The sequence below is a fragment of the Myotis daubentonii genome, chromosome 3, assembly GCF_963259705.1.
Source record: "Myotis daubentonii chromosome 3, mMyoDau2.1, whole genome shotgun sequence".
NCBI lineage: Eukaryota > Metazoa > Chordata > Mammalia > Chiroptera > Vespertilionidae > Myotis > Myotis daubentonii.
In genome coordinates this window covers 181,155,111-181,175,840 of record NC_081842.1, presented here as the reverse complement: position 1 = coordinate 181,175,840, position 20,730 = coordinate 181,155,111, and the positions used below count along the sequence as shown (strand labels likewise).

The 20,730-nt window shown below is 44.9% G+C and overlaps 1 pseudogene; it reads left to right on the top strand.

Moving 5' to 3' along the window:
* Window positions 1-17,943: 17,943 nt before the first annotated feature.
* LOC132229489 (parafibromin-like) lies at window positions 17,944-19,538 on the top strand (annotated as a pseudogene).
* Window positions 19,539-20,730: the final 1,192 nt, after the last annotated feature.

Below are 20,730 nucleotides of genomic sequence, written 5' to 3'. Positions count from 1 at the left end.
AGCCTCACTGGGTGAGCTTGCTTGGAACTGAGAAAGTTAGCAGAGGTGACTTGAATACATGTGTGAAACAAAGATGAGGAGAAAGGGAATTCTGTTCTTGTCTTGGTCCTATAAAGAAAACCACTGGGCAAAGCGCTGACCCAGCTTCTCTCCCAGAACATCCAAGCCAACTGATTTCTGCCTAATGGGGATGGATTCACGGGATCAAGTGGGTTTTGTAGTGGGTTGTGTGGTTGCCTCCATGGGCTGAATGAAGCCGGGCCACATGAAATCACCAGCACCCTGACAATTTTCACTTTGATTCACCTTACCAGATTTCCTCTTACGTTACAGGTTACCAGCCACACCATCAGAGTCAACACAGTGAGAGTATGAGATAGCAAGGGCAAAATGAAAGCGGTTACTTTTTGTTGGCTATTGTTTATGTCAGGAAATATGCTGGGCACTTTTTACATTAAACAAACACTCAGCCCTTATTATGTACAACCTTCTCATTCAATCCTTAAGCTCTGTTAAATTCATTTGACACAAAAGGTAACTCAGAGGGTTAAGTGATTTGCTTAAAGTCACATACAGAGTCTAAATGATGTATGGGTAGGATTTTGACCCAGTTCCCCTGGAAGAGAAGCCTGAGTCTAAGATTTTTGTGTTCACACTTTGCTGGGGGGTAAAGTTGCAAGGAAGTAGAAGTGAGGAAAAAGGAGAGAGGAGGGGAGAAAAAATGTAACAGTGCATTCTGAGTTGCCACAGCATGGTGATGAATGGATTTCCTGGTCTTCTGGCATCTTCAGGAGAGGCTGTATGAAATTACTGGCCCATCAGCTCCCACCCATCCCACCCTCGCCAGTCAGGGGTGGCCTCATGGAGTGTTCACTCTCCGGCACTTCTAGGCTGTTCAACTGCAGATGTTAAGAAGCTGGTCCTGTGGTGGCTCAGTTGTGACACTAAAGCCCCAGAGGAGAAGGCGATACACAAGAATATGTGTTTGGGGCAGGCACCTGCAGGGCAAGCCCTCAGGGGACCTGAGGGGTTAGGAGAAATTGCCTCTGCTTCTGAAGGTCTTTGCCATCATCTCTATCTGCAGCAGTAGCAGAGGCCGCAGAAGCCTGAGTTCAAGATCATGGGAGCCAAGCAAGTCTTCCCTAGGCTTGCGGTGGCCAGGAGCAAGGTGAGGGGCAGATCCTGGTTAGGACATAAATCTGAATCCCCTCTAGTTAGGGTACATGGAACTGTTTTCCCTTTGAACAATTCCTGACATGTTTAAACTAAAATCAACATTGAAAGGAAGCATTAATTGAAGCACTGTAAACATCTTTAGGTTCTGAAGGTCAGGGGCTATTTCTTAAGACCTAATGTTTTCCTTTAGATGATTTCCAAACTGTAAAAGCTGGTTGCTATTCATATTGTAGAAGCGCTGGAGAAAGGTTGGAAAGTATCTAAAAGTGTAAGAAAAAAAATAAAAATCCCTTTTATCAACAATACCTAGAAGTAAATTTGTAGTATTATGTGTGTGTTACAAGAAATAAAGGCAGCTGTTATATAAATGTTAAGTAAAAAATGAACTAAAGCTGCATACAAACAGTGTGTTGGATATATATTCCTTTTAAGAAATATTTGGTTGTGGTAAAGTGTATATAACATGAAATATGGCATTTTAGCCATTTTTAAGAGTATAATTCAATGGCATTCATACCCCTTTTCCTCTTTCCTATTATCACTGTTGTAAGATACAATTGCCCATGTCTCTTAGAGATTCCATACCTGTGACAACTGCAAAAGGTCAGCTTCAGCAGCCACGGCCTGATAACAGTGACCTGATGAGGGCTCATTCTGCTGAGGTATGCAGTGAGGTTCAAGGGATGTGGGAGGGACACCGAGAGCACCTGCTATACCTCTGTGTGGTCCTCAAAGAATAAAGGAAGGATCTCTCTTGCTTTAAATCACAGCCCAGAAGTCTATAAGACTCCAGTTTAGTGCCCACCACATAAGGTGGTTCTTCTGTGTGAAAAGCATCTGCCCCGGGCTGAAACCCACAGCATCCAGAAAAGACACTGATTCCCTTCTGAATGGGGCCTGGGATTTTCAGTGATGAGCATCTGGATCACTCTATTAGATAAGCACCTTAGGCCTGCAGAGTGCAGATCAAGCGTGGGAGAGACCCAGAAGGAGCAATGGAGGAGGGAGCTGAGATTCAGTTACAACCTGGGCACCACCTGCAATAGTGAAGACTGGAGCTTGTTCCGCTAACCCACCTGCATTCATTAAGTCTCAAGGAGAGTGCACTGAGCAAGGCTCATGGAAGGAGATTGCACTGAGAAATCTTGAGATGGAGCAGTCATGGTGATAGGCGTGACTGCAGTAAACGATGGCCTGTGTCAGACGCCCTTTATGTCCTGTAGTAACTATGTGTCTTTCAGCTCTCTCTTCACTCCACACATTGCTGCAGCATCAGCTTCCCATGGGAGTAACTTTTCAATACCTCCTGTTTCTTGCTTTCTGCCCCAGGTCTTCCCTGACACCTCAGAGTGGGAGGTCCAGGGGAACTTGCTCAATACTCATGTTTGTGCTGCCCTGGACATATAGAGGGAGGCAACACCCATGGGTAATCCTTGGCCAATGGGGAATGGAGTCAGCGGACATATACTCCTTCCCCCCATCTATTCAGTGGATGATTCTGAGGTGCATTCTACACAGCTCTTCAGAGGATCACAGTGGGACGGAGCCCCCTTGCACACAGTGGTGACAAGCTCATCCTTGCCCTGACTTTCCCACTTTTCCTGTCTTTCTTTCCGTCCCACCATTCCTCTTCCCTGAAATACCTTCCCCAAATAAGTTACATGCTAGCAAGCTCTTACCTGAGGCTGTGCTTTCTAGGAGAACCCAGGGTAAGATTAGTAGTGTGTATCCAACTCAACATAAATGTCATAAGCCTGTCTCCCCTATCATTATAATGGATATGAACATTTTTAATAGTTGTAACTTAAGGCAGCCTCTAGGGCCACACTGCCTGTCAAATACTGCCTGTTAAATAACCTTGGGCAAGTTATTTAATGTTTTGGTGCTAATAGTAATAATACCCTCATAGGGTTTTTGAGAGAAATTAATATGTTAATTCAGATTAAGTGCTTTGAACTTTGCCTGGCACAGAATAGCTGATACACTGTACTCTCTATTTTTATTCTAACAAGAAAGTGGCTAATTACAATTTCCCTACCGTTTTCACAATTTTCCACAGTTGACTAAGGCGCTGTGTGAACCGTAGTGGCACGAACGGTTCTGCCACAACCATGCTCACTGTGGAAACAACCTCCATGTGGGCCATTTCCACATTCCAGCTTATTTCCTAAGGATAGATTTCTGGAAGTAGAGCTTCTGGGTCCAAATAGCCCTTTGCCATGGCAGCACTTAGCACACTCCGTTGTAACAGGATTACCTGTGACCCCTGAGATGTAAGTCCTTGAGGGTAGAAGCCAGGACTTTGGATCCTCATTGTATCTTCAGTACTTGAAAAACAAAAGACTCAGCCCTAGTGTCAAATAAACACAATCATGGTATGTGTGTGTATATATATATATATATATATATATATATATATATATATATATATATATATATATATATTTCTGAAGTGTTTTCCAGAGTAGGTGACATATTCTTAATATATTTTATAGTGAGCTTAGAGGGCGTGAATATCTAAAATGGATCAGGATACACACAACACAGACAACTTGCACAGACAGACATATGATCAGAGTTTACAAGAGCTGGTGGGCAGAATATATTACTGTAATATAAACTTGCCCACCCACCCCCATTACAAAAAAGTGAACATGTTTCATATTCCAACTTTGTCAGTAACCAAGGGGCAGAAATGGATCCCATGAGAAAATAAACATTTGGCCTTCATAATTAAAAGTCAATATTAGACGAGGACCCCAAACAGTCCAGGCAATTACCTGCCTCCTCTTAGCTCAGGCCTTGGTGAGTCCTCCCTACATTCCGTGGGAGGAACAGCTGCTCTGCCAAGGCTCACCTGGTTAGAATTTTTCATGGAGCGTGACTTTGAGAAAAAAATCCCAGTCAAGCAAAACTGTGCAAATTAATTTGGGTTTACGTTACCAAATAGGTATCCCAACTGAGTGTCTGCAAAGGGGTCTGAAGGAAAACTGAAACATAAAATGTCATATAAACAGAATAAGAATTGACCACTTTGGAAGCAATAAAATTAGTACCTTCTGGGAAATTAAACTCAGTTACAAAAAGATACTAAGTGTAAACAGAATTGATGGAAACAGACACAATATACATAACTCTTAGTTTGGAGATAGTTTAAGATGTTTCAACTATTATTGTGCATCTCCCTGCCCGGTGCCATGCTATGTACCAGGGTGTGGGGTTTTTAAATCAGATTATATAGATTTCCAGGTATAATGAAAACACAAGATGGGTCACCCTCCTCCTTGAGATGCAGAATTCTTTCACGTGAATTCCCATCGCACCAGATGAGAAACTGCCTTCTAATCTCCTTGGGACTCTCAGGGGAGAGTGCTTGGGGAGGTTTCTGTTTCTCCTGATTATAGTGGCTGTGGCTGTGGGCTCCTGATTCTAATGAATTGAAATCAATCACCTGGCTGTTCACACCGGCAGTTTCTTTTCCACGTGACATTAGCCCACCATGAACACCAGTCCATCTTTTAATCCCCAAACACCACTGATACCAACTGGGCAGCACCAGACTTCTACTGAGTGGTGGTGGGACGATAGAGGGAGTCTCACATTCTAGCATCTACCACAACCTCAACATGAGTATTCAAGTATTCTTATTCTTTTTTTAATTGTTTTATTGCTTAAAGTATTACAAAGAGTATTATATATCTCCTTTTTTTTCTCCCCTTGACCTTCCCCTAGCCTCCCATACCCCCCAGTGTCTTGTGTTCATTGGTTATGCTTATATGCATGCATACAAGTCCTTTGGTTGATCTCTTACCCACCCCCCCAACCCTCCTTGGCCTTCCTGCTGTAGTATTCTTATTCTTAAGTCATTTATCCACTTGGCCACTAGGAGTTTCTGTCTAGTTTATTTCTTACCCCGCTCTCCCTTCAACTCTGCTTCTCAATACTCTTCACCCCAAACTCCCAATTCTTGTAGCTAACTGATTCTGTGTTAAAATGTCTTTAATGGATTTCTTGTTCAGGTCTATCATGCTAGTTTCTTAAAATAATGGGGGGGTGCATTATTGGGTGTTTCAGGGGATAATAATATAACAGGAAAAAGAACAATAACACTGGGATGAGAAAGAACTCTTCAAACCCTGTACATTTTCTCTGTGAATTGCTTCAACAGGGACAGATCTGCAATCTCTAAGCCTCTGTGCCCTCAAACTGAAAATAGGGACACTACCAGCTATTTCAAAGGTTATGGGAGGACTCGACGAAGCAGTATATGGGGGACATCCATGGATGGACAGAGATAAGACGTGGAGAGCTCAGCGAAGACTGAAATAATTTGGCAGACTGTGGCCCAATGAGCCTGCAGACAAATGGGTATTTGTTTTGTTTGTTTTATTTTTTTTTTGGATTTCCCAGCATACTCATACTTTTTCAAGTCAAGTGTGTTGTGAACATTTTTTGAAAAATAAGATGTTCCACATGAAAATCTGGTGTTCTGCATTTGAAAAGGTCAGGAGATCTAAAACACCAGGCCTGCCCTCTCCCTGGCAACACCCGGCTGGCCTTTAGCCGTGACTGCCCCGTGACAGCGGGTCAGCGTCACTCATTTCTGTGGGCTGCTGGCTTCCATCAGCTCCAGGGTCCGCAACTCCCATCCTACGTGTGAGTCCAGGGGCCGCTCTGCTGAAGGCAGAAATAGAACATCTGGTCTGACGAGAACGCAGGCAGTCAGGACGCTATGAGACCAAACCACTGAAACTGGGATTCTCCTGGAACTTCTGAAATCCACGATTTCTAGAAAAATGGAATGGTGAGGGATAAAGGGTTGGAGGAGTTAGGCCTGGGATGGAGACTGTATATTTAGATTGGGGCCAGGCTCAGCAATCCTGCCATGGTCCCTCAGGGACTAGCTGCCTTACTCAAGGACTAGCTGACCTATTCCGTGCAGTTTTTTATGGCAACAAGAGCTTCAGTTTTCAGTTTCTAGGAGCTTCCAAGTTCCTTCTTGCCCTGTTTCCTCTTATCTTACCAAAACACGATTTTAACAGCTAGAGAATGCAGGTAGGTAGGGGCCCCTCTGTCTGCTGATTCCTTCCATATGTAGGTTATTTCATTTTCCAAGGGGCCCTGGGTTTGGGAAAACTACTTGTCCAGTATAATCACCTGTGAGCTAGTATAAACTCAAGCTTTACTGCAATTTATTAGTCACTGACATACCAAAAGGAAACGAGGTTTAAAGAAACTAAGAAAATAGCCAATGGAGATTTTAACCTAAGGTATATTTGAGCATATTTGTGTTTGCTTTTTTAAAAGAAAAAACAGATCCATTGCTATCAGTGTCAGTGCAACATCCTGCACAGATATGTTACAGCTGATGTGGCTTGCAAGCCCATATGTTCAAAACAGCCCAAGAATGGGTTTCAGCAGCCCTTCCCTGGTCCCCAGGAAGACTGGTGTTGGAAGCTCATGAGAGATCAAAGCCTTGGGTCTGTAAGAGTCTTGCTTTGTAAATTTCAGATTGCCCAAAACATCTTTAAGGGGAAAGTTGGTATATACCCTAGGGCAGATGAATGTCTTTCTTATAACCTGAAGAGATACCATGTTTGTGCCGATTAGGCCCTTAAGAATCTCCAACTCCCTCTTTTTAAAGGTAGGAAAATGTAGGCCCAAAGAAGAAATTCATTCAGTAAGCCACCCAGCCCTCAGTCGGTGTGGCACTGTGACATGGTGGGGAGAGAACCCTTGTCTTCACGGAGCTTAAAGGTTGACAGGTGAGACAGACACATAATACACGAATATGAAACTATTAGAGGCCTGGTGCATGAAATTTGTACACAGGTAGGATCCCTAGGCCTGGCCGGCGATCAGGGCCAATCTGCTGGGTGACCAAGGGGCAATTGGGAGGCCTCCACTGGCACCCGCCTTAGCTGGCCTGGGGCCTGTGAGCTTGGGGCAGCTTCTGAATTGGGCATCCCCTGGTGGTCAGTGCGCATCATAACGACCAGTTGTTCCACCGGTCATTCAACTGTTCGGTCAATTTGCATATTAGACTTTTGTTATATAGGATAACTGATACAGGTACAGAGAAGTGTATACATAGACAGGCTTAACCTGGGCTGGTGGGGGGTCTCTGAGGAAGTGAGACTAAGTAAGAATAAGTAGGAATTAACTAGGCAGACAAAGTCAAGTCATGGGGTAGAAAATATCCTGCCAAGAACATAAAAATTAGGAGATTCTGATGATGGGCAGTGGGAGAGGGAAGGCTCTGTGCAGTGTTCTTTATTCACCTCCCCAAGATATTCCTTCAAACAAGTGTTAGAATGTTGCCACTCCTGCTTCTAATTATCTTTAAACATTTCTGCACGTTGCACGATCCTGGGCATTGCAAATGCTTATTTTTCTTCTGAAGCACAGGGCCTGTTACAGAATCTGCGATTGCTGAGATATCTGCTTTGTCTCCCTTGTTTCTTTACTTTCTGCTGGAAGTGCTAATCGACAGAAAATCTTTCCAAATCTTCTAAACCTGAAGAGAGGAAAAAGGAGGAACTCTCTGACTAATTGGACTTTAAGTGAAAAATTCCCCCCCCCCTCTGATTGTCAGGGGAAGTCAGTGACCAATGAAACGATGTGCAGATTGCTCATACATCCGAGCTCCTCCCGCCCGTGTTGCTATATGGGATTAGAGTAACTGGAAAATATTAACCACCAGACCTGTGATGAGAGGCACCTGGAGACTTGGCTCCGTTCTGTAGAAATGATCATTGGATGGCTCATTAGTGAGAACGTTAACAAGATTAAGCAAATGTTTCTGCTGAATCAGCTCCAGTCAAAATTATGTAGCTTTTGGCCAAAAAACATCATGAGACACACGGAGCAAAGGGTAGTTACAATGTACTTTAATAGTCATATTGCAACAGTCCCATTCACTAAGCCATACTAACCTTGTTTAGAGAATTAGGTCCATGAAAAGAAACAGATCTATATGTCGTGTTCTCATTTTAAATATAATGCTAAAAATGGCCTTAGATCTGATGTTAGAAGAATCGATTTAAAGAATGTACATACTCATCTACATATCAATATCTGATAATGTGTTACTTTTCCTGAAATGGTAGTTAATTACTATTTAAAATCATCTCAAAAACCCCATGGTCATGGTTCCAAGTTCCCTGGATAGGATTAAAATTAATGTAGTATAACCTAAATAAAATTGAGATGCCCGGTGGTGCAACCTTAAATGATGTCACATGAAAAAAAAAGAGAAAAGAATGAATTATTTTTCTCATTTTAAAAAGTATTCCAAAAATGCAAAGGGAGAGATTCCATATATGACGTATTGTCACCTTTCCTAAGTTTCTTCCTTTTCCTCCCTCACATGTATAGCAATTGTCCGGCAGTGCCCTTTCTAAACTGTCCAAATTCTCTCTCAACCTAGAGGCCAGTGGCTCACATTTTTGTAAATCACTCTGAGTATATTCATTTGTCTTCTGCCACCGAATACCTGCCCTCTCCAAGGGGTCATACAGCATCTCTTAATTCTCTCTATCACTCTGCAAGATAAGTGGTAAAGACAATTTCCCAGGAAAGTATGCCTGTGTGAGGGAGGAAGAAAGAGTGACTCTGATGGGGGAAAAGTTAATATACAAATGTTCACAACCCCTTTGCTTTAGTCTTAAAAGTCCATCCCTCTCAGTATATTGCAAATCCCTTTAGGAAAAAGAATGAGCCTGACTGTACATACAGGGTGAGACAAAAAGAAGTATACAGTTGTTCATATGGAAAGTTAATAAATACTAATATGAGAATAAACTATTTTTGCATACTCACAACTGTAAACCTACTTTTGCCCCACCATGTATCATAGTCCCTGAGCAATTTAATGAAGCATTCTACTATGACTTGGGTATACAAATAAGCCTGTTGAGAACAGTTTTTAAGTGGAGTCTCTTGGTGGTCATTAACTCAAGAAATAGTCACAAAGCATCAAACCTGTGGGTCTTGGAGATTCTGAGGTTGGATAACTCTTGCCCTGTGGACCTTTCATTTCATTATGGCCCATTAAGACATCACCTTTCTTTGGATCAATGAGTGTTAAGGGCCCCTCTTAACCTCATGCAGCAAAGTAAGAACAGGATTGACTGGGAAGCCTTGTTCTGTCACCGTATAAGGGCAGAGTTAATCTGTATATAATCACATACAATGCCTCCCTAGGAATCCCCCTTGGCTGGTGATCTGGGCCATCTGATCATTCTCACCTCAGAACCCATTTGTTCCCTCTTGCACATGAACTAGCTGCCCTACTTACATAAAACTATTTCTGCTCCCTTCTATGGCTGACTGAGTTCCCAGTTAGCGAGAAGACTGACTTTGGTTATATTCTTTTCATTCTATAAATATTTCTTGAGCACCTGAACTATGAAAATCATTGTGGTTGGTGCTAGCAAAACCAGAAAAACATTGAGCTTCTTGTGATTATGGATGGCCTGATGGGGTGAATGGGGTTAGTCAGAAGGTGGAAGATTTCACACCTTATTAGATACCAAAGCCAATAAATGTAAGTGCTAGGAGACAGGGAAATCCAAAGTTGTATAATTATATAGAAGGGCGTTTGACTCAGAAGGCTGGGAAGGGGGTCATTGTCAGAGAAGTCTTCATGGAAGAGACTCTGGAAATGAATTATGAAGAATTCCTGGGAAATTCACCAAACCCAGAGCAGGTAGCATATACTTAGAAGTAAGCAAGATCGTGTGCTTTAAAAAGCAGAGCCTGAGCAAGGATTACAGTTGATTTATTGAAGGGGTGCAAAGTCAAGGCCCATGTATTTTAATAGTGGGAACTCAGCAACACATAGTGGCTCTTGGTCCAGAAGGATAGTGCCCCTTGCTTGCAGGAACCATCTTGAGCTGGCACTTCAGCTACACCTTGGAGAGGGTTTTTCACTAGTCTCTCAGGCCAGCAGCTTCTGGGTGGTATGTTGCGTGGTATGTCCAGTAGGTCCAACGGATACATGTGCATGTAGATTTGACCTTCACTCCTCATGCCAAGTGCCTTAGGTCAGGTTCCCTAAGACAGGGATTTTTTATGCAAATGATTTATTGAGGGAATACTTACAGGATAAATCTGTAAGGAGTTAGGGCAGGGGAGATGTGGTTTTAGCTGAGTTTACTGCAGTGTGATCTCTAAGGGAGCTCTGGAACATGAAAGGCACCAGAGCTCCCTGAGGCAAGGAACTGTGCTTTTGCATCTCAACATCAGTGATTGGTCTTGGAACACCCCTGGGACAGCATTTCTAGAAAAGGTGGTTCTATTGGTTAAGGGCAATTTTCTGGAGAAATGTACACCTATGAGCTGTTAACATCCCACACTCACATCAGCTAGGTAATGGGTGTGCTGATCCAGGAAAGATCTTCTTGAGGCCCCAACAGTTGACTCCACTATGCCTTGTAACCCTCCCTTGAAAGTTCTAGGTTACCTTGATAGTATTGTCACAACCACTAAGCTGGAAGGTGCCCCATCCCAGCTTGCAAATCTGGGAAGTCTAGCCAGCTGTCAGATTAGAACATTTCTATTCCTTTACTGCAACTTCCGTTCATCGACTCAACACATTTGTTAAATCCTGACTGTGGCACATATGATATGCTTTGGGGATATGGAAATAAATCTAACAATATTGTTCTTATAAGCATTCTAATCCTGGCATTTTATAGATAGCATTTACTGAGATTTTATATAGCAACTCAAGCCTTAATCTACTGTAATCACAGAACCATTCATCAGGATGAGGCATTGAATCACTTATAGGCACCATATATTTTCATATCACTGGCTATGATGTCTGCCTCTATCAACTCCTGATCTGCTTCTTCGGGATGATCTGATGTCTCTGTGGGATTTGCTTCTGCTGACAAAGTCAGCACAAGTAGTCATGATAACAGCTTACATTTGGGGGCACTTAAAGCATGTTGGGTACTTAAAATGATAAACAGTTTTCATCAGTTCCAGAAACTACTCTATAATGAAGTTTTTCAAAGTATGGCCCACCATATTCTCATCAGATCCCCCTCCTCTAAGAGAAGACAGTCTGCCTGCCATGCCAAGACTTCTTCAAGACAAGTTCTCTTGGTCCCACTCCCCTGTAACTAGGTTTTACTGCCCATATGACCCTCACAAATATAAGATTGAGCCAGTATGGGTAGCATTAGTAGTTCCTCTTAAATAAAATGGAAAGGGTGTGAGGCAGACGTTTGTCAGTGCTGCCTTTATCCCTGAGAATGAATTGTTTCATTATGCTCCAAACAGCTTCCAGCTTTTAGGATCTGCATCTCTGCTGCCCCATCCCCATGGAGAGCGGGCTGGGAGTGCTGGGGACGGACCACCACCCACACTCAGGCCTTAACCGAGGACAACTGGGGGGGACAGCAGTACCCAGGGCCCTTGAAAGAGGCAAGGGACAATCCTGAGGGATGTGCGCTACACGATTTCTGAGGTTAAGCTCCAGCCCCCCACAGGGTAACTAGCCTAATACATCTGGTATTGACCATATTCCCCTTATTACTTCTTCATTACCAGCCAATGTTCCCTGAACCTCCCAAGTAAACCAGTGGCACCTAATCTTTGTTTCAGGGCCTGCATCTGGGGGAACCCAAACTAAAACACCAAGTCTTAAAAACAAAAATTCACATTTTAAAGCATCTTGTTCATTGCCTTTCAGCTCACCCCCATAGTAAATGGGAGAAAGGCTATTCAACTAAGATGTCTATTAACAGTATACCAGATTTAGCTGTAAGGCAAGAATGGCAGCAAAGGGAAGAGGTTATGCCTTGAACACCTTGCATTTCAAGTGCACAGGACCAGGCCTTAGTGTCAGTTCTTAGTGAGAAAGTAATCTATTCAGGAAGGCAGCTGAGCCTAGACCATGTTGCTATCTCCATTCCAAAGAACCCAGCAAGCCTCTGGAAGCTTTCCACCAGACATCCCATTGCACAGTCTAGAACAGTGGTTCTCAACCTTCCTAATGCTGCGACCCTTTAATACAGTTCCTCATGTTGTGGTGACCCCCAACCATAAAATTATTTTCGTTGCTACTTCATAACTGTAATTTTGCTACTGTTATGAATCGTCATGTAAATATCTGATATGAAGGATGTATTTTCATTGTTATGAATTGAACATAATAGTGATAAATCACAAAAACAATATGTAATTATATATGTGTTTTCCAATGGTCTTAGGCGACCCCTGTGAAAGAGTCGTTCAACCTCCAAAGGGGTCGTGACCCACAGGTTGAGAACCACTGGCCTAGAAGGAACGTGACGTGCTCCCCAAATCAAGATCCATAGATTTTGTTCAGTCTTCACCAACTGTTTTATATTTTATCAGCCTAAATACAGAAAAGCCTTTTCAACAGATGGATTGCATCAGATTCTGTAAACATTGTAATTGTTTGGCAGGATTAGTGCTTGTGCTGAAAAATGTAATTTGCAAAGATACACACAGACGGCATATATTCCCCCAATACACACAGCAACGCAGTTTAGGCTGCAAAGGAGGCCCCATCATATGCCTTCTGTACAGTGCTCATTAACTCATCAAATCCAGAATTAAACAGCAATTATCTCCAACATTTCAGACTGCCGTTTCTGCCATTTGCTGTTTCATGCGAGCTTGAGAAATGAAATAAAGCACATCCCCCATCCGTTTCTCCCCAGAATATTCACAGAGACCCTGGAGGGCAGCCAAGTGACACAGTGCTAAATAAAATCAGCCCTTTCAAATTAGGTGTGGGCAGAGCAGCTATTTTACTTTACAAAAAAGATAAGCATCCTGTCGTTTGGGCGGTTTCACAGTCGTTGCCCAAGGAAATTTACAAAGATGCTGGTCTAGCTTACTAGGAACTCCCCTCAGATGACTGTTCTGGGAATGATTCAGAGGGCTTGGGGAAAGAATCCTCTTGACTTATATAATTTCATCAGCCGCCCATTTTAATAGAGTATTTTATTGCTAAAATCAAGGAGGAAAGAAATTGCAAGCAAGTCAATCTCAGGCATGCTGCCAGGCAGACCTAGGTCCACGGAAAGTTCAAGGCTGATGGAAGAACCCTCCACTCGAGACTTGTGAGAGCGATCGTGGGCTTATCATGTTAATCATCGAAGGCCTCCTCTGCACCAGGCACTGGACTAAGCATGTCACTCCTTGGGTTGAGGCTTAAATGGTTTTAAAATGAGAGGATTAAAGCTCAGGGGTCTTTAATAACCTGCCCAAAGAGGTTGCTGTCAGACCTGATTCAAACTTAGTTTTGCCAAAGTTCCCGACTCTAAAGCTCCTTTTGTCAAATCTTCAAAGAAATCCCTGATGTTTCTAAAACCTATTTAGCCCACTAGGAAGAAATTGTTTTCTTCTCCCTGATTTCTACTCAAATTTGAGGAGTGGAGAAGAGGCAAACTCCTAAATGATGGGGCTTGGGAGAAAAAAAAAGAACTTGTTGGTTATAAGTAAAGTCATCTTTTTTCAAGTTCGTTTCTCTTTCAATTCTGAAAGACTTCACAGCCAAACTTTGTGGCAGAAGATGTTTCCTGTTCATCCAAATTGCAATAATTACACACAATACTGCTTCAGTGTTTTCTGATTACAAATAAACAAAAAACAAACAAACAAAGAACAAGTAAAAGAATAAAGATAGAAAAGCACACACAAAAAAGTCATAGGTTCAATTCCTGGTTAGGGCACATGCCTGGGTTGTGGGCTTGACCCCCAGTAGGGGACATGCAGGAGGCAGCCAATGGATGTTTCTCTCATCGATGTTTCTCTTTCTCTCTTCCTCTCCATTCCTCTCAAACAAAACAAAACAAACAAAAAATCAATCCAAAGTGATTATAAAGTATACAGAAAAGTATAAAAATTATAAATCCCCAGTGAATTAAAGCAACATGAAATTTTTTCTGTAACTACATCTCCCACATAGTTTAAGAGACATTTATCACTATTCCAGAAGATCCCTTCATGCCACCTATACATCACTGCCCTCTATTTCCCCACCTTGTAACCATTGTGCATATTTCTCTAAACTACTGTTGAGTTTTGCCAAGTTTGAGTTTTATGTAAAGGCAACATTGCTTATGTATTCATGTTGTTTCATGTAGCTATAGCTCAGTCATTTTTATTATTGTACTAGAGGCCCAGTGCATGAATTCGTGAGGTCCCTTGGCCTGGCAGGTGATTGGGGCTGATTGGGTGGGGGGGGGGGGGGCTGGCCAGCCAGGAGGAAGGACCATGGGAGGTTGGCCGGCTGTGGGAGGTTGGCTGTGGGAGTGCACTGATCACCAGGGGGCAGCTCCTGTGTTGAGAATCTGCCCCCTGGTGGTCAGTGCATGTCATAGCAGCCAGTAGACCGGTTGTTCTGTTGCTTAGGCATATATATATATATATATATATATATATATATATATATATATAGAGAGAGAGAGAGAGAGAGAGAGAGAGAGTAGAGGCCCAGTGCACAAAAATTTGTGCACTCGGGGAGATCCCTCAGCCCAACCTGTGCCCCCTTGCAGTCTGGAACCCCTTGGGGGATGTCCACCTGCTGGCTTAGGCCTGCTCCCCGGGGGATTGGGCCTAAGATGGCAGTGAGACATTCCTCTTGCAGCCCGGGAGCCCTCAGGGGATGTCCACTGCCAGTGGGGAGCAGGCCTAAGCTGTGGTTGGACATCCTTAGCGTTGATGAGGAGGTGGGAGAGGCTTCCACCACCACCGGTGTACTGGCAGCCATCAGCGTGGCTTATGGCTGAGCAGAGCTCTCCCTGTGGTAGCACACCGACCACCAGGGGGCAGCTCCTGCATTGAGTGTCTGCCCCCTGGTGGTCAGTGTGTGTCATAGTGACCAGTCATTCCCAGTTGTTCTGCTGTTAGGGTCAATTTGCATATTACCCTTTTATTATATAGGATAGAGGCCTGGTGCATGGGCAGGGGCCAGCTGGTATGCCCTGAAGGGTGTCCCAGATCAGGGTGGGGGGTCCCGCTGGGGTGCCTGGCCAGCCTGGGTGAGGGGCTGAGGGCCGTTTTCAGACTGGCCATACACTCTTCAGGATGGGGGTCCCTGCTGGAGTGCCTGGCCAGCCTGGGTGAGGGGCTGAGGGGTGTTTTCAGGTTGGCCACACCCCCTTCAGGGAGGGGGGTCCTGCTGGGGTGCCTGGCCAGCCTGGGTGAGGGGCTGATGGCTGTTTGCAGGTTGGCCACAGCCCCTTCAGGGTGGGTGTCCTGCTGGGGTTCCTGGCCAGTCTGGGTGAGGGGCTGATGGCTGTTTTCAGGCTGGCCACAGCTCTTTCAGGGTGGGGGTCCCTACTGGGGTGCCTGGCCAGCCTGGGTGAGGGGCTGATGGCTGTTTGCAGGCTGGCCACAGCCCCTTCAGTGTGGGGGTCCCCACTGGGGTGCCTGGACATCCTGGGTGAGGAGCTGAGGGCCATTTGCAGGCTTGCCACAGCCCCTTCAGGGTGGGGAGTTCTGCTAGGGTGCCTGGCCAGCCTGGGTGAGGGGCTGAGGGTCGTTTTCAGGCTGGCTAAGCCCCCCAGTGGGGACCCTCACCCCATGAGGGTGTGGCCAGCCTGGGTGAGGGGCTGATGGCTATTTGCAGGCTGGCCACAGCCCCCAGCCACCCAAGCTCCCAGTGGAGGCTGGCTGGAAGTAGGATCTGGGATTTATTTATCTTCTATAATTGAAACTTTGTTGCCTTGAGCAGAGGCCACAGCCGGCCAGGGCAGGTGGGAAGCTTAGCTTCCTCCATCACTGGGGCAACCAAGCCTCCTGCTTGCTCCAACTCTGTGGCTGCCGGCCGCCATCTTGGTTGGGTTAATTTGCATATAGTCACTCTGATTGGCTGGTTGGCATGGCTTGGGGCATAGTGGAGGTATGGTCAATTTGCATGTTTCTCTTTTATTAGATTAGATAATAGTCTATTATAGGTTAGTTTAGCAGACTTAGCAAATAAAAATTCAAGATACCTAACTAAATTTGAATTTCAGATAAGTATTTTTAGTATAAATATGTCCCATGCACTATTTGTAATTTACTTATATTGTAAAATTTTATTTTCCTACAATTTAAATGGGCATCTTATATATTATTTGACAATCCTACTTTTACAATCATTGAAAATTATCTAATACTCTACTTTTAGAAAGTTTCAACTTTTGGCAAGTTTCAACTTTTGGCTATTGCAGATATGTTCCTAAGGACATTCTTATACATGTCTTTTCATCATTAAGGTTTTAAAACAAATTCTTTCTTCTTTGTGCAATATGTGAATATATGCTTTCAATTAAAATGTGATCAAATTATAGTTTCAACATTTTGCATGTCCTGGACATTATAATTTTGGGAGTGTGTAGTTTCCTTTGGGTGATTGGGAAATGTCAAATTATAGTAAAATTGGGGCACATTTTATTGATAATTTAGATACTCAGTCACAGTTCTAGAGAACCACTCTGGAGACTTTGAAGAATACGAGAGAACAGAAACCAAGAGGTGGTTGCAGAATAAGCAAGATAGAACACTCGAGATTTGCCTCAGTCTCTTTTCTAGACAACAAAGTGAAGACATGATTAAAGATACAATCCCAAGGAAGTATGAGTGGAGAGGAGATGTGGGAAAGCCCAGAAGGAAAGCAGCTAAAGGTGGGGCACTATTGAGCTGGCTATGGCTTCAAGAAAACTTTATAGCAGGTTACTTAGTCACAGGAGAGGGCCTTAGAGAGGCCTGTGGATCCATTGAATCAGATTGACAGTTGTAGAATGCCAGCCATTCATCTTTAAAGTGTGCTGCTGAGGGTGGTAACACTCCCATACTTCCAGGTTTGGATAGTCTAGCCTTGCTGTTAGAACATTGGAGAGGCCAGATTCTCTCTGGTCACAACCCAGTCAGACCAGGGAAGTAGAGCTGCTATTTAGCCGCTACAGGAAAATGATGGAGGTCTTGCAGAATCCCGTTCCCTGCCTGAGGAAGCTATGGGACAATGTGAATATATATATACACAAATTGTCCCCGCAGGAGTTCGACTGGGAGACAGATCGCTGGCTATGACAAGTGCTGACCACCAGGGGTTGGTGTAGAACAAAGGAAGGCCAGGCGGCAGCTGGCAGCTTGGGAAGGGAGGCTCTGTATAAGCAGGAGTGAAAGCTCCGGTACAGTGGTAAACGGCCTGCCAGAGCATTGAAGCCATGTCTCAAAGCGCACACAGTCCCTCATAGAGGTTGGGAGCTGTGTTGGCTCAAAGTGTGGGTGGAAAAGGGGGTTCTTTGGAAAGTAACCGCCCAGGGTGATCTAGTCACAAATTCCCAACTGGGCAACTCTTGGTGGGCAGTCACGCCCCAGGCCTATCTCTGTAGGAAAATATTTATCTTTGCCTTAAGCAAGCCCTGTTCATGGTTCTTGTGCATCTAGGTTAACACACCTTGGAAATGCCAGGGTAATCCTCTTTTTTTCAGACTTCTTAGAAACAACCACCCTTAAGAAACCACCCATAATCTTATAATCCAATCCCTGTCTCTTTATCTCCCACCCTCATGTAATCTTTTTACATTCCCGCCTTAATTTCAAATGTATGAAAGAAACTGCAGTTTGGGTGCATGGCATCAGCAACCCAGGCAGCGGCAGAGGCGGAGGCGGAGGCGGTGGCAGCAGGGGCGGCAAGAGCAGCAGCAACAGCAACATCAGCAACAGCTGCCCAGCGAGGCAGGGAGGCAGGGGTACTGCCCGTGCGCCCCGGTGGCGAGGAGGCGGAAGATGGCGGATGTGCTCAGTGTCCTGCGACAGTACAACATCCAGAAGAAGGAGATCGTGGGGAAGGAGGACAAAGTCATCTTTGGCGGCGACTTCTCCTGGCCCAAGAACATGAAGACCAACTACGTGGTGTGGGCGACTGGACAGGAAGGCCGACCCAGGGAGTACTACACGCTGGATTCTGTCTTATTTCTACTTGATAACATGCACCTCTCTCATCCTGTTTATGTCCGCCGCGCAGCCACTGAAAACATCCCTGTGGTGAGAAGGCCTGACCGAAAAGACCTACTTGGATATCTCAGTGGCGAAGCATCAAGGCCGGCGAGCAGCGCCCGCAGCGCCCCTGTGGAAATCGGGCTTCGGCGACCCACTCACGTGAAACGCGCCGCGGATGCAGCTCCAGCAGCAAAGAAACCGCGGACTGAGGACGCAGGGCGGGTGCGCCTCGATAAAGAGCGATGGGCTGCCCGCTTGGGGGCCCACAGAGAAGGGAATGTACAGACTGAACAGATCAGGTCTTTGTCTGAAGCCATGTCCGTGGAGAAAATTACGGCCATCAAAGTCAAAATATGGCCAAGAAAAGATCATCAAGACCAACTTGGGTGATGACAGAACCGCTCTCCAACCGAGGAGCTTTGTGGACAGCGATGTGGATGTGACCGGGACATCGTCAGCGGACAGAGTGGGGAGGACACACACGACTATCCTACAGAGCACGGGCAAGGCCTTTGCCAAGGATGTTTTTGCAATTCTTCAGGCCGTGGAAGTCAGAGAAAAAGGGCCCGTGCCTCAAAAGCGACCGGCCCCCCGTGCAGCACCTGCGGCTCCCACCTTGCCTACCACACAGCCTATCCCAGCTGCCTACGACAGGTATGACCAGGAACGATTCAAAGGAAAACAAGAAACGGGAGGCTTCCACATTGACACGAGGGGCACCTACCGTGGGATGACGCTGGAGTCCGTGACAGAGGGCGCGGCAGCCCGTGACACTCAGACTCCCGCGGCACAGCCAGTGCCAGTGCCCAGGCCAGTTTCTCAGGCCAGACCTCCCCCGAATCAGAAGAAAGGCTCTCTCGGACACCCATCATCATCATCCCTGCGGCCGCCCCCTCTCTCCTCACCATGCTGAATGCCAAGGACCTCCTGCAGGCCCTGACGTTTGTCCCATCGATGAGAAGAAGAAACAGGGCCGCCGACGAGAGAATGAAACGCTGATACAGAGAAGAAAGGACCGGGTGCAGCCCAGGGGCACCGCGCTCGGCCTCACGGTGCCCTACAGAGTCGTGGACCAGCCTCTGAAACTCACGCCTCAGGACTGGCACCAGGTGGTGGCCATCTTCGTGCACAGTCCCGCTTGACAGTTCAAAGGGTGGCCATGGCTTTTGCCTGATGGATCGCCAATTGACATGTTTGCGAAAATTAAAGCCTTCCATCTCCAATATGAGCACGTTCCTCGAGACCCCAGCGTTCAGAAGTGGAACGTAACAGTGCTAGAGCTCAGCCATTACCAACGCCACTCAGACAGACTGCTTTTCTTAAGCTTCTGGGATACACTGGATAGCTACATGGCAAGGCATAAATCCCACTTGAGATTCTGAATTACGTGGTTTTCCCGTGTGGAAATCTGGGTTAAGAAGCGTGGATATACTTTCATCTAAAGACTGAGTGTCAAGCTGTATGAATTTATCAAAATCTCACAAATTACAAAGGTCATAGATTGAGCAAAAGATCTCATCCGATGCTTTTGTGCTTCAAGGGGATCACATGATGCCTGTCATTCATATAAGTAAACTTTTTGGCCTACAACTATCTGTAATAATAAAAACACAATATGCTAATTGGACCAGACATCCTTCTGGACATCCTTCTGTCCTTCTGGAGGAAGCCAGGGCTGCGAGGAAAGCCAGTGCATACAGCCGGGGGAAGGAAGACTTACTCTTGCATGAAGTTCATGCATTGGGCCACTAGTTTTTTTTTAATATTAGCATTCTAGTCTGTAATAGAAATTGTATATTTTGATAGGAGTTTTTTCTCCATTGGTTAAGCTAGCATTACTTAAAGTGTGTTTCTTAGAAAAAAAAAGAAACTGCAAAAACTGTTATTTGCTGAAGTATTTGAGATCTTGTTTTGACTCAAATAAACTAAAAAATTCTCTATAGGTTTGGACATTTCTTATGTTGATGAAAGCATTTAAGTCTCTGTTCAATCATTAGTTGACCATTAAGCAAACCAAGCAGAGACTTCAGTGGTCACACATCAAAAGTGATTGTGCCCTAGCTGGTTCGGCTCAGCGGATAGAGCATCAGCCTGCGGACTGAAGGTCCCGGGTTCAATTCTGGTCAAGGGCACATGCCCAGGTTTCAGGCTACATCCCCAGTGGGGAAGTGCAGAAGGCAGCTATTCAATGATTCTCTCTCATCATTGATGTTTCTATCCCTCCCTCTCCCTTCTTCTCTAAAATTAATAAAAAATATATATTTTTTAAAAAGTGATTTTTCTTTCATTTAATGTTCTGGGTAAAACAGGAACTGAAAATACACATTTGGATGTGAAATAACATCTAGAAGTCATGTGGGGTGGTAAAATGGCTGAAGTTGGGTTGATCTGGGGTGTTCTAAGTTGAGTGCAAGCCTCAAAACCTAGGTGGAGACCACAGACCAACAAGTCATTGAGAAACATGGAAACAAGCATCTGATGCTAGGCATGTCCACCTGATAGCAGCCCCACATGAGGCTGCTTCCACCGATGTTAAGCAGAGTTTGAGCACAAGTTCTCCATCTTGCCTGGCAT